This window comes from Theropithecus gelada, chromosome 4 (assembly GCF_003255815.1).
Source record: "Theropithecus gelada isolate Dixy chromosome 4, Tgel_1.0, whole genome shotgun sequence".
Taxonomy (NCBI): domain Eukaryota; kingdom Metazoa; phylum Chordata; class Mammalia; order Primates; family Cercopithecidae; genus Theropithecus; species Theropithecus gelada.
Genome location: NC_037671.1, coordinates 35,686,358 through 35,699,032, shown reverse-complemented (window position 1 = coordinate 35,699,032; position 12,675 = coordinate 35,686,358). Strand labels below are relative to the sequence as shown.

General features: G+C 46.5%; 1 pseudogene; it reads left to right on the top strand.

The window, feature by feature from the left end:
• Window positions 1-451: 451 nt before the first annotated feature.
• LOC112623711 lies at window positions 452-783 on the top strand (annotated as a pseudogene).
• Window positions 784-12,675: the final 11,892 nt, after the last annotated feature.

The window sequence follows — 12,675 nt, the reverse complement described above, 5'->3', positions numbered from 1 at the left end:
AAAAAAATTAGCTGGGCGTGGTGATGGGCACCTATAGTCCCAGCTACTCAGGAGGCTGAGGCAGGAGAATGGCGTGAACCCGGGAGGTGGAGCTTGCAGTGAGCCCAGAGAGCACCACTGTACTCCAGCCTGGGCGACAGAGCGAGACTCTGTCTCAAAACAACAACAACAACAACAACAACAACAACAAACCCACAAAAAATTAGCCAGGCATGGTGGCAGCCGCCTGTAATCCCAGCTACTCAGGAGGCTGAGGCAGGAGAATTGCTTGAACCTGTAAGGCGAAGGTTGCAGTAAGCCGAGATTGCACCATTGCACTCCAGCCTGGGCAACAAGAGTGAAACTCTGTCTCAAAAAATTAAAAATTAAAAATTAAAAAAAAAAAAAAAGCTCTTCCTACCATGTTGACTCCTGTGGAGGCCTGCTGGGAAAAGGACTTCTAAAAGGAACTATGTCAGGAAGGTTGTGGTCCAAGGCCATTTTTGGCGGCTATAAGTGGGGTCTCCAGAACCAGAGGGAGCACATAGCTATTCTTAAAATTGAAGGTGTTTATGCCCGAGATGAAACAGAATTCTAATGGGGCAAGAGATGCACTTATGTATACAAAGCAAAGAACAACACAGTGACTCTGGCAGCAAATCAAACAAAACCAGAGTAATCTGGGGAAAGGTAACTCAGGCCCACGGAAACAGTGGCATGGTTGGTGCCAAATTCCGAAGCAATCTTCCCACTAAGGCTATTGGACACAGAATCCGAGCGATGCTGTACCCCTCAAGGATTTAAACTAATGAAAAGTCAATAGGCTGGGTGCAGTGGCTCACTCCTGTCGTCCCAGCACTTTGGGAGGCTGAGGCGGGTAAATCACGAGGTCAGGAGTTCAAGACCAGCCTGACCAAAATGGTGAAACCCCGTCTCTACTAAAAATACAAAAATGCTGGGTGTGGTGGCGGGCACCTGTAATCCCAGCTACTTGGGAGGCTAAGGCAGAGAACTGCATGAACCCAGGAGGCGGAGGTTGCAGTGAGCTGAGATTGTGCCACTGCACTCTAGCCTGGGCGACAGAGCGAGGCTGAGTCTCAAAAAAAAAAAAAGAAAAAAGAAAAAAGAAAAGTCAATAAATAAACATGGATTTGTGCTCTTAAAAAAAAAAAGAAAAAAAAAGCCAGGCATGGTGGATCATGCCTCTAATCCCAGCACTTTGGGAGGCCAAGGCAGGAGGACCACTTGAGGTCAGGAGTTCCAGACCAGGCTGGCCAACATGGTGGCACCCGTCTCTACTAAAAATACAAAAAAATTAGCCAGGCATTGTGGCGTGTGCCTGTAATTCCAGCTACTCAGGAGGCTGAGGCAGAATTGCTTGAACCCATGAGGCGGATGTTGTGGTGAGCCAAGATCGTGCCATTGCACTCCAGCCTGGGCAATGAGGGCAAAACTCCATCTCAAAAAAAAAAAAAAAATTATTCAAAGACTTAAAAGGCTGTAACTCAGCCTTGATTCAAATAGGTTACAAGTAGTCATGATGATATTTAACAGGAAACATTGCAAGATGAGAACTTTGATGAAGTCTCATGTAGGTATAGATACAGGTACAGATATTCATATAGGTACAGATACAGTTATAGTCATGGTAGACTCCAGATCACAATGAACCAACATTTGGCCAAAGGCAAAAAACTTATTTAAGATTACTTTTATGTATGCTGAGTCTCTAGTAAAGGTAACTACCATTCAATTTATTTAATTTTTTATTTTTTGGAGACAGAGTCTTGCTCTGTCAACCTCCGCCTCCTGGGTTCAAGCGATTCTCCTGCCTTAGCCTCCTGAGTAGCTGGGATTACAGACATCTGCCACCATGCCCACCTAATTCTGGTATTTTTGGTGGAAACGGGGTTTTACTGTATTGGCCAGGCTGGTCTCGAACTCCTGACCTCATGATCTGCCCGCCTTAACCTCCCAAAGTGCTGGGATTATAGGCGTGAGCCACCACGCCTGGCTTACCATTACATTTTTAAAACTGTGATAAAGTCACATAACCTCTGAGATAGGCTACTTCTTTTTTTAAATAATATTTTATTTATTTATTTATTTTAAGACAGGGTCTCACTCTATCACCCAGGCTGGAGTGCAGTGGTGCAATCTGGGCTCACTGCATCCTCTGCCTCCCAGGTTCAAACGACTCTCTGACTCAGTCTCCCAAGTGGCTGGGATTACAGGTGCGCACCACCATGCCAGGCTAATTTTTGTATTTTTAGTAGAGACGAGGTTTCACCATGTTGGCTAGGATGGTCTGGAACTCCTGATCTCAAGTGATCTGCCTGCCTCAGCCTCCCAAAGTGCTGAGATTACAAGCGTGAGCACTGCTCCCGGCCAATATTTTAAAACTTTTAATAAAATAAAATAGAGACAGGGTCTCACCATGTTGCTCAGGCTGGTCTCAAACTCCTGGGCTCAGACAGTCCTCCTGCCTCGGCCTCCCAAAGTGCTGGGATTACAAGTTCGAGCCACTACACCTGGCAGTAACTGACTACTACTAACTCTGAAAACTGTAACCTGAATCTTACGGCTTTGATTATTTGTTATAGGAAACTACATTTGTCAGAATGCTATAGTAAATTGTGTTTGTTTACTTCAAGTCAACTATATTTGTTATGTGAAGTTGTATTTGTATACCAACCTATGTTGGTAAGCTACTGTTTATAACCTCACTGATTTTCTTATAATCATATCTGTATATTATCTTGCCAAGATAGATTCCAAATCCAGAATTTTCCTCCTTATGGGTTGTAAACATAAAATAAAACATTATTTGTCTGTGCTACTATAACAAAATACCTGCGACAGAGTAATTAATAAACAACAGAAATGTGTTTCTTACAGAGCTGAAGGGTTGGGAAGTGAAAGATCAAGGTGCCAGCAGATACAGTGTCTGGGGAGGGACCTGGTTTCTTCTTCACGTAGAGCCTTGTTGCTGCATCCTCCAGAGGAGATGATCTCCGGAGGAGATGCTGTGTTCCTTACATGGTGGAAGGACAAAAAAGGGCCAAAGCTAGTCCCCTCCAGCCCTTCCCTCCAGCCCTTTCCCTCAATGAATAAGGCACTAATTCATTCATGAGAGTGGAGTCCTCATGGCTTAATTACTTCCCAAACAACCTCACCTCTTAATACCACCAAAGCTGAGATTAAATATCAACATATGAATTTTGGGGGACATTCAGATCAAAGCAGTATTATAGCACATTTGCTTTCAAAAACACATGACATATTTTTCTGTGTGTTTGTTTTTAGCCAGGGTCTCACTTTGTCACCCGGGCTGGAGTGCAGTGGCGCAATCTCGGCTCACTGCAGACTCCACCTTGCACGTTCAAGCTATTCTCCTGCTTCAGCCCCCCCCAAACAGCTGGGACTACAGGCCTGCACCCCAGGCCCAGCTAAATTTTGTATTTTTTATAGAGACGGGGTTTTGCCATGTTGTTCAGGCTAGTCTCAAACTCCTGACCTCAGCGATCCACCCACCTCAGCCTCCCAAAGTGCTGGGATTACAGACATGAACCCTGGGCCCAGCGGCTGGGGTGTCTTTTGCCATCTCATCTTTGCCCCTTTCTTCCCCTGAACTATTCAAATATCCAGCTAAAGGCAGAGATAGAAATAGGAGGGGAGGCAAGTTGGGCTGAAAATGCTTGTATAACATCAGGCCTGCAGGCACTTTCAGAAGCCAGGCATCACCTATATTTCGTCTCAAACTGCTACATGAGTGTTATTTCCAACCATGTGCCAATATCACACAATGTCACAACTACACGACTGAATGAAGGTCCTGGAGAGTCTCTCATAATAGAAATTTTCAGATCCAGACTTGGAAATAATTGGTCATTTAAGTGAGCTAGAGGTGGCGTTAAAATAAAGAATTGTGCTTTTCTGTATTTTATTATCATTTCTTTGATGAGAAATGGAAGATGTTAAATAAAAATGGGAGTCTAGGCCCAGCGTGGTGGCTCACACCTGTAATCTCAGCACTTTGAGAGGCCGAGGCAGGTGGATCACCTGAGGTCAGGAGTTCAAGACCAGCCTGGCCAAAATGGTGAAACCCCATATCTACTAAAAATACAAAAATTGGCTGGGCGTGGTGGTGGGCACCTGTAATCCCAGCTACTTGGAAGGCTGAGGCAGGAGAATTGCTTGAACCCAGGAGGCAGAGGTTGCAGTGAGCCAAGATCACACCATTCCACTCCAGCCTGGGCAACAAGAGCAAAACTCCGCCTAAAAAAAAAAAAAAAAAAAATTGCCAGGCGCGGTGGCTCATGCCTGTAATCTGAAATCCCAGCATTTTGGGAGGCTGAGGCTGGCAGATCACCTGAGGTGGGCAGTTCGAGACTGGCCTGACCAGCATGGAGAAACCCCGTCTCTACTAAAAATACAAAATTACCCAGACGTGGTGGTACATGCCTGTAATCCCAGCTACTCAGGAGGCTGAGACAGGAGAATTGCTAGAACCTGGGAGGCAGAGGTTGCGGTGAGCCGAGATTGTGTCACTGGACTCCAGCCTGGGCAACAAGAGTAAAACTCCATCTCAAAAAAACTCCAACTCAACAAGAGTAAAACTCCATCTAGACCAGGCACAGTAGCTCATGCCTGGTAGTAGTCCCAGCACTTTGGGAGGCTAAAGTAAATGGATTGCTTGAGCCCAGGAGTTCAAGACCAGCCTGGGCAACATGGGGAAACCCTGTCTCTACAAAAAACACAAAAAATTAGCCAGGCGTGGTGGCACATAGGTGTAGTCCCAGCTACTCGGGAGGCTGAAGTGGGAGGATCACCTGAGCCTGGGAGGTCGAGGCTGCAGTGAGTAATGATTACACCACTGTACTTCAGCCTGGGTGACAGAGTGAGATCCTGTCTTAAAAGAAAAAAAAAAGAAAAAAAAAAGAAAAAAAAAAGAAAAAAAAAGGGCACATATATTCCCCTTCTTCCAGATCCCTGCCTTTGGACATGAAGACCTCCCTCTAGGGTCTCCAGTCCAAGCTGCCAGGCAGACATCACTCAGCACCACCACACCCTCCATCTGCGTGGACAGGCCTCCTAGGGGATGGCCACTCCTTGTGTAAGATCCATTACCACTCCGAAAATCAATGTCAAAGATCTAGGGAAGATATGCCCTCTAGAGGAGTTCTAGGGAAGCATCTTCCTTTCCCTGATCACTGCTCCTTAAGAAAAATTAGTCACAAAAGGAAAAAAAAAAAACAGTGACTGTACTTCACAATGTCTTGGTTCATTTTTATACAAGTTGCAAATTCAATATAAGAAACACTTATAGCCGGGTGCAGTGGCTCACGCCTGTAATCCCAGCACTTTAGGAGGCAGAGGCGGGCGGATTACCTGAGGAGTTCGAGACCAGCCTGACCAATATCATGAAACCCCATCTCTACTAAAGATACAAAAAGTAGCTGGGTGTGGTGGCATGTGCCTGTAATCCCAGCTACTCAGTAGGCTGAGACAGGAGAATCGCTTGAACCCCAGAGGCAGAAATTTTGCAGTAAGCTGAGATTGCACCATTGCACTCCAGCCTGGACAACAAGAGCAAAACTCTGTCTCAAGAAAAAAAAAAACAGAAAGAAAGAAATTATGGTTTAGGAGTCATGCAGATGAAGGCTACAAGATTCTGACCCTCCCTAAACATCTCCTAAGATCAGTGCTTGAGACATTTTGCAGACCCTGCACTTGATGGATCAGCTGGCCCCACCCAGATTGATTAACTGGCTCATCTGATCTTATGGCCCCCACCCAGGAACTGACTCAGCACAAGAAGACAGTTTAGACTCCCTATGATTTCATCTCTGACCAATCAGCACTGCTGGCTCACTGGCTTCCCCTGACCCACCAAGCTGTCCTTAAAAACTCTGCTCCCCAGGCTGGGCGAGGTGGCTCGTGCCTGTAATCTCAGCACTTTGGGAGGCTGAGGCAGGTGGATCACCTGAGGTCAGGAGTTCAAGATCAGCCTGGCCAACATGGTGAAACCCCGTCTCTAAAAATACAAAAATCAGCCGGGCATGGTGGCACAGGCCTGTAATCCCAGCTACTGAGGCTGAGGCAGGAGAATCACTTGAACCTGGGAGGTGAAGGTTGCAGTGAGCCAAGATTTTGCCATTGCACTCCAGCCTGGGCAACAGAGAGAGACTCCGTCTCAAAAAACAGAACAAAACAACAACAACAAAAACAAACTCTGCTCCCCGAATTATCAGGCAGACTGATTTGAGTAATAATAAAACTCCAGTCCCCCACACAGCAGGCTCTGCGTGAATTACTCTTTCTCTATTGCAATTCCTCTGTCTTGAGAAATCTGTCTAGGCAGCAGGCAAAGTAAACATACTGGGCGGTTACAAGACCAGCCTAGTTAACATGGTGAAACCCCATCTCTACAAAAAATACAAAAATTAGCTGGGTGTGGTGGTGCATTCCTGTAGTCCCAGCTTCTCAGAAGGCTGAAGTGAGAGGATGGCATGAGTCCAGGAAATGGAGGTTACAGTGAGCCAAGATCAAGCCACTGTATTCCAGCATGGGCAACAGAGCCAGATCCTGTACCAAAAAAAAAAAAAAAAAAAAAAAAAAAGGCCATACATTATTTTTTTTTGCACCATTTCAACCAGTGCATTGTGACGGCTCTGCCCATTAGCTAAATCTAGCTAATCAGTATAAGCATCTGCCCAGTCTGCCCATCTGGCTGGACTTCTCCAGGGAAAGTTTGCACTGACACTGAAAGTCTGGCCACAGAAGCTGTTATTCCTTAAAAGTGCCAGGCCTTCACATTGAAAGCGTAAAACAGTTTTCTCCCTTCTCTTCTTCTCTTTTGAAATTATGAAATACTTAAGTAGAAAACTACGTAGAATAGCTATAATGAATCTGTCTGGGCCAAAGGAAAACTTCCCTTTCGCCCTCTGAAGGTTGGCTGGAAAATCAACTCTCAAAGACAGTTGCAGGCTGGGCACGGTGGCTCACACCTGTAATTCCAGCACTTTGGGAGGTCAAGTCGGGTGGATCACCTGAGGTCAGGAGTTCAAAACCAGCCTGGAAACATGGTGAAAATACAAAAATTAGCTAGGTGCAGTGGCGTGTGCTTGTAATCCCAGTTACTTGGGAGGCTGAGACAGGAGAATCATTTGAGCCCAGGAGGTGGAGGTTGCAGTGAGCTGAGATTGTGCCATTGCACTCCAGCCTTGTTGACAGAGTGAAAGTCTAGAAAAAAAAAAAAAGATGCATTGGAGAAGAGGCATATAAATGGATTAATGTGTACACAGAGAGAACCACAGAGTGATTAACCAATCCACAACAGAGTTCGGGAGCTTATTTACCATCCTGGCAAAACAGGTTATGGGATAGGGAATAGGAATTCTATTGAGGGGCCCTAGGGGATTACTAGGGAGAATAAATGGGCCCAGAGATAGAGATTAATTTTTGAATAGTTCTCTGTGGAATTTGAATGAGCCTGAGAGACAGACTCTCTTGGGAAAGGACCTGCTCAGGTGTGATTCCATTCCTGATCTCATAGGGAGGGGAAGAGAAAACAATTGTTATTTGTGATATGTCTGGACTTGAAGCAGATAAAGGAACTTCAGAGAACAACTCATCCTGGCTTGTGGGAGAGCCGGTTGAGAAGAGAGGTCAGAGAAACCTTGAAGTTTCATCTTCAGTTCAGCATGTCAGCATATTTTGGGGTATTAATTTCTGAGCCTCAACAAACCTCACAGACTCACTACTTCCTCATACAACTGTAAACAAACTTTTTTTTTTTTTTGAGACAGAGTACCACCCTGTCACCCAGGCTGGAATGCAGTGGCAGGATCTCAACTCACAGCAACCTCTACCTCCTAGGTTCAAGCAATTCTTGCCTCAGCCTCCCGAGTAGCTGGGATTACAGGCCCATGCCACCCCAGCCAGCTAATTTTTGTATTTTTAATAGAGATGGGGTTTACCATGTTGGCCAGGCTGGTTTCGAACTCCTGACCTCAGGTGATTTACCTGCTTCAGCCTCCCAAAGTGCTAGGATTACAGGTGTGAGCCACCACGGCCGGCCTCTTTTTTTTGTTTTTTTGTTTTTTGGTTTTTTTTGACACTGAGTTTCGATCTGTCACCCAGGCTGGAGTGCAATGGCAGGATCTTGGCTCACTGCAACCTCCACCTCCTGGGTTCAAGCAATTCTCCTGCCTCAGCCTTCTGAGCAGCTAGGATTATAGGCGTCTACACCATGCTTGGCTAATTTGTTTACATTTTGAATAGAGACAGAGTTTCACCATGTTGCCCAGGCTGGTCTCCAACTCTTGACCTCAGATGATCCGCCCGCCTCAGCCTCCCAAAGTGCTGGGATTACCTCTGTTTTTTTTTTTTTTAAGGGGGTGGAGTTAGGGGTGTCTCACTATGTTGCCCAGGCTGGTCTCCAACACCTGGGCTCAAGTGTTCCTCCCACCTGCCTCAGCCTCCCAAAGTGCTGGGATTACAGGCATGCACCACGGTGCCTGACATAAACTGTTTTCTTCCACCATACTCTTGTTACCTGAAAAAAACTGGGGTTTGTTTGCCTGGCAAATAACAAATGACTCTCCACAAGGCAGGTTTTAATTAATAGGAGTTCAATTACTCGTCACAAGTAAGAATAGCACTGGGAGGATTCTCCAAAGCAGTGTCCCCCGGAGAGAAGTGACAGGAGGATTTTAGGGGGCGATGGGGAGGGGAGAGGGTGCCTCGTTGCATGTAGAGGACGGGTGCCAGTTGTGGAAACACAGTGAATCATCACGCCCGCACACAGGTCACACGCTGTGAGAATGAAGCCACAGCTCCTCCCGGGATGGAGACTTCAGCATGGTAATGAGGAACTTTCACTCGGGTTTATCTCCAAGTTGCTGGGGTCTGCCAGGAGCCAGTTTTAACCAACCAGGTGACTGCATTCAACACAGGGTTTAGGAAAAAAGAGGCTGCAGGGCAGGAGGTTGTAAAACAAGCCAATTGCTCAGGATGATTAAATTTCTATAATCCCTGAAGACCCTCCCTGTCTGCTCACACAACACAAAACACTTGTGACCAGATGTGTGGGACTTTTCCCCCATACACCAAGCAGTTATCCAGCAAACACTGAGTGTCCTATTCGATTCAGTTCAGACACTAGCTACCTGGAGATGGTATCAGATTCCACAGGTGGAGGGCTGAGTCCCAAAAGACTGCCCCCCACTTTAGATGCTAGTTCCAAGACCAAGGCTGTGATCTGTGCTTCTGACAAACCCGCTATAAATCAGGGTTCCCACAACCCCCTCCTTGGCTTCATAATTTGCTAGGATTGCTAACAGAACTCAGGGAAACACTTACGTTTATCACTTAATTATAAAGGACATTATAAAAGATATAGATGAATAGCTAGATTTAAAAGATGCATAGAGTGAGCTTTGGGGAGGAAGAGACTTGGCGCTTCCATGGCCCATCTGGGAACCACCCTCCCAGCACCTCCAAGTGTCAGTACCCTGCCAGCCCATCGGTTCTTTTTTTTTTTTTTTCTTTTGAGAGGCAGTTGCACTCTGTTGCCCAGGCTGGAGTGCAGTGGCCTGATCTCGGCTCGGCTCATCGCAACCTCTGCCTCTTGGGTTCAAGTGATTCTCCTGCCTCAGCCTCCTGAGTAGCTGGGACTACAGGGGTGCGCCACCATGCCCAGCTAATTTTTGTATTTTTAGTAGAGACAGGGGTTTCACTATGTTGGCCAGGCTGGTCTCAAACTACTGACCTCGTGATTCAACCGCCTCAGCCTCCAAAGTGCTGGGATTACAGGTGTGAGCCACCGTGCCTGGCCAAAAAAGGAGTTTTTATAAAGCTTAACCTTCAAACACCACTACTTTTCCTGGAAGTTGGTGGGTGAGGCTGAAAATTCCAAATCTACTCCTTTAATACCTTGGTCTTTCTGGTGACCAGCCCCATCCTGAGGCTACTTAGGGGCCTCACCCTAACTCATCTCATTAGCATAAACTCTGGTGTGATCCGAAAGAGCTCATTATGAATAATAAAAGACACTCCTGGCCTGGCACTGGGGCCCAACACTTTGGGAAGCAGAGGCAGGAGGATCACTTGAGCCCAAGAGTTCAAAACCAGTCTGACAACATAGTAATTTGCCTGTTTCTATTCGAGTAAAAAAAAAAAAAGTTAAAAAATAAAACAGCAGCCGGGCGAGGTGGGTTACACCTGTAATCCCAGCACTTTAGGAGGCTGAGGCAGGTGGATCACGAGGTCAGGAGTTCGAGACCAGCCTGGCCAATATGATGAAAGCCCATCTCTACTAAAACTACAAAAATTAGCCTGGCGTGGGGGCACACATCTGTAATCCCAGCTACTCGGGAGGCTGAAGCAGGACAATTGCTTCAACCCGGGAGGTGAAGGTTGCAGTGAGCCGAGATCATGCCATTGCACTCCAACCTGGGTGACAAGAGCAAGACTCCATCTCAAAAAAAATAAAAGACACTCATCACTCTGGAAATTCCAAGTGTTAGGAGTTCTGTGATGGGAATGGGAACAAAGATCAAATATATTTCACATTATACCACACCAACACTAATAATTTACCCTCTTTTTTTTTTTTTTTTTTTTGAGACAGAGTCTCGCTCTGTTGCCCAGGCTGGAGTGCATTGGTGCAATCTCGGCTCACTACAGGCTCCGCCTCCCAGGTTCACACCATTCTCATGCCTCAGCCTCCCGAGTAGCTGAGACTACAGGCATCTGCCACCTCGCCCGGCTAATTTTTTGTATTTTTAGTAGAGACGGGGTTTCACTGTATTAGGCAGGATGGTCTCGATCTCCTGACCTTGTGATCTGCCCACCTCAGCCTCCCAAAGTGCTGGGATTACAGACATGAACCACTACGCCTGGCCAATTTGCCCTCTTTTTAAAATAAGTAACACAGGTCCGGCACGGTGGCTCATGCCTGTAATCCCAGGACTTTGGGAGGCCATCCTGGGCGGATCACCTAAGGTCAGGAGTTCTAGATCAGCCTGGCCAACATGGCAAAACCCCATCTCTACTAAAATACAAAAATTAGCTGGATGTGGTGGCAGGCACCTGTAATCCCAGCTACTTGGGAGGCTGGGGCAGGAGAATTGCTTGAGCCTGGGGGGCAGAGGTTGCAGTGAGCTGAGATACTGCCACTGCACTCCAGCCTGAACAACAGAGCAAGACTCTATATCAAAAAAAAAAAAAAAAAAAAAGGCTGGGCGTGGTGGCTCACGCCTGTAATCAGGAGATCGAGACCATCCTGGCTAACACGGTGAAACCCCGTCTCTACTAAAAATATAAAAACTAGCCGGGCGCGGTGGCTCACGCCTGTAATCCCAGCACTTTGGGAGGCCGAGGCGGGTGGATCATGAGGTCAGGAGATCAAGACCATCCTGGCTAACAAGATGAAACCCCGTCTCTACTAAAAATGCAAAAAATTAGCCGGACGTGGTGGCGGGCGCCTGTAGTCCCAGCTACTCGGGAGGCTGAGGCAGGAGAATGGCATAAACCCAGGAGGCGGAGCTTGCTGTGAGCCGAGATCGCGCCACAGCACTCCAGCCTGGGCAGAGCAAGACTCCGTCTCAAAAAAAAAAAAAAAAAAAAAAAAAAAATTTCAAATTTTNGGAGAATGGAGTGAACCTGGGAGGCGGAGCTTGCAGTGATCTGAGATCACACCACTGTACTCCAGCCTGGGTGACAGAGTGAGACTCCGTCTCAAAAATATATATAAATAAATAAAAAAGACAGGAAATTTCAGTACTGATAAATTTCACACTTTGGAAACATAGAATCATCACAGAGAAGAATCACGAGAGTATGTTTTAAAAATAACCTGGGGCTAGGTGCAGTGAGGTGACTCGCACCTGTAATCCCAGCACTTTGGAAGGCCAATGGGGGCAGATCACTACAGGCTAGAGGTTGAGAGTTCGAAACCAGCCTAGTCAAAATGGCGAAACCCTGTCTCTACTAAAAATATAAATATTAGCCAGGCATGGTGGCACACACCTGTGATCTCAGCTCACTGTAATCACAGCTAATAGGGAGACTGAGGCAGGAGAATCACTTGAACCCAGGAGGCGGAGGTTGCAGTGAGCCAAAATGACTCCATTGCACTCCAGCCTGGGTGACGGAGCAAGGCTCTATCTCAAAAAAACAAAAATAAAAAAGTATAACCTGGTGGATGGCTTTCAATAAATAACTAATAAATATGATATGTCAACATCCATACAGATTGTACACATATTCGGCCTTTTTCCTTTTTTTCTTTTTTCTTTTATTTTTATATATATTTTTTGAGACAGAGTTTCACTCTTGTTGCCCAGGCTGGAGTGCAATGGCGCGATCTTGGCTCACCGCAACCTCCGCCTCCCAGGTTGAAGCGATTCTCCTGTCTCAGCCTCCTGAGTAGCTGGGATTACAGACAAGTGCCACCACGCCCGGCTAATTTTGTATTTTTAGTAGAGACAGGGTTTCTCCATGTTGGTCAGGCTGGTCTCGAACTCCCGACCTCAGGTGATCTGCCCACCTTGGCCTCCCAAAGTGCTGGGATTACAGGCATGAGCCACCGCACCCGGCCAATTCGGCTTTTTTCCTGGACTTGATTGGTACTGGAAGCATTTATTTTATTTTTGAATACATGATACAACTGCAGGGTTTGAAGTGTAA